The sequence below is a fragment of the Calliphora vicina genome, chromosome 3 (genome assembly GCF_958450345.1).
Source record: "Calliphora vicina chromosome 3, idCalVici1.1, whole genome shotgun sequence".
Lineage (NCBI taxonomy): Eukaryota > Metazoa > Arthropoda > Insecta > Diptera > Calliphoridae > Calliphora > Calliphora vicina.
Genome location: NC_088782.1, coordinates 89,312,476 through 89,314,946, shown reverse-complemented (window position 1 = coordinate 89,314,946; position 2,471 = coordinate 89,312,476). Strand labels below are relative to the sequence as shown.

The 2,471-nt window shown below is 0.3% G+C and overlaps 1 pseudogene; it reads right to left on the bottom strand.

The window, feature by feature from the left end:
- Positions 1 to 1,245: 1,245 nt before the first annotated feature.
- Positions 1,246 to 2,471, bottom strand: LOC135955837 (probable serine/threonine-protein kinase clkA; annotated as a pseudogene).

Sequence of the window (2,471 nt, the reverse complement as noted above, 5' to 3'; positions counted from 1 at the left end):
TTATTATTATTATTATTATTATTATTATTATTATTATTATTATTATTATTATTATTATTATTATTATTATTATTATTATTATTATTATTATTATTATTATTATTATTATTATTATTATTATTATTATTATTATTATTATTATTATTATTATTGTTATTATTATTGTTATTATTATTGTTATTATTATTGTTATTATTATTATTATTATTATTATTATATTATTATTGTTATTATTATTATTATTATTATTATTGTTATTATTATTATTATTATTATTATTATTATTATTATTATTATTATTATTATTATTATTATATTATTATTATTATTATTATTATTATTATTATTATTATTATTATTATTATTATTATTATTATTATTATTATTATTATTATTATTATATTATTATTATTATTATTATTATTATTATTATTATTATTATTATTATTATTATTATTATTATTATTATTATTATTATTATTATTATTATTATTATTATTATTATTATATTATTATTATTATTATTATTATTATTATTATTATTATTATTATTATTATTATTATTATTATTATTATTATTATTATTATTATTATTATTATTATTATTATTATTATTATTATTATTATTATTATTATTATTATTATTATTATTATTATTATTATTATTATTATTATTATTATTATTATTATTATTATTATTATTATTATTATTATTATTATTATTATTATTATTATTATTATTATTATTATTATTATTATTATTATTATTATTATTATTATTATTATTATTATTATTATTATTATTATTATTATTATTATTATTATTATTATTATTATTATTATTATTATTATTATATTATTATTATTATTATTATTATTATTATTATTATTATTATTATTATTATTATTATTATTATTATTATTATTATTATTATTATTATTATTATTATTATTATTATTATTTATTATTATTATTATTATTATTATTATTATTATTATTATTATTATTATTATTATTATTATTATTATTATTATTATTATTATTATTATTATTATTATTATTATTATTATTATTATTATTATTATTATTATTATTATTATTATTATTATTATTATTATTATTATTATTATTATATTATTATTATTATTATTATTATTATTATTATTATTATTATTATTATTATTATTATTATTATTATTATTATTATTATTATTATTATTATTATTATTATTATTATTATTATTATTATTATTATTATTATTATTATTATTATTATTATTATTATTATTATTATTATTATTATTATTATTATTATTATTATTATTATTATTATTATTATTATTATATTATTATTATTATTATTATTATTATTATTATTATTATTATTATTATTATTATTATTATTATTATTATTATTATTATTATTATTATTATTATTATTATTATTATTATTATTATTATTATTATTATTATTATTATTATTATTATTATTATTATTATTATTATTATTATTATTATTATTATTATTATTATTATTATTATTATTATTATTATTATTATTATTATTATTATTATTATTATTATTATTATTATTATTATTATTATTATTATTATTATTATTATTATTATTATTATTATTATTATTATTATTATTATTATTATTATTATTATTATTATTATTATTATTATTATTATTATTATTATTATTATTATTATTATTATTATTATTATTATTATTATTATTATTATTATTATTATTATTATTATTATTATTATTATTATTATTATTATTATTATTATTATTATTATTATTATTATTATTATTATTATTATTATTATTATTATTATTATTATTATTATTATTATTATTATTATTATTATTATTATTATTATTATTATTATTATTATTATTATTATTATTATTATTATTATTATTATTATTATTATTATTATTATTATTATTATTATTATTATTATTATTATTATTATTATTATTATTATTATTATTATTATTATTATTATTATTATTATTATTATTATTATTATTATTATTATTATTATTATTATTATTATTATTATTATTATTATTATTATTATTATTATTATTATTATTATTATTATTATTATTATTATTATTATTATTATTATTATTATTATTATTATTATTATTATTATTATTATTATTATTATTATTATTATTATTATTATTATTATTATTATTATTATTATTATTATTATTATTATTATTATTATTATTATTATTATTATTATTATTATTATTATTATTATTATTATTATTATTATTATTATTATTATTATTATTATTATTATTATTATTATTATTATTATTATTATTATTATTATTATTATTATTATTATTATTATTATTATTATTATTATTATTATTATTATTATTATTATTATTATTATTATTATTGTTATTATTGTTATTATTATTATTATTATTATT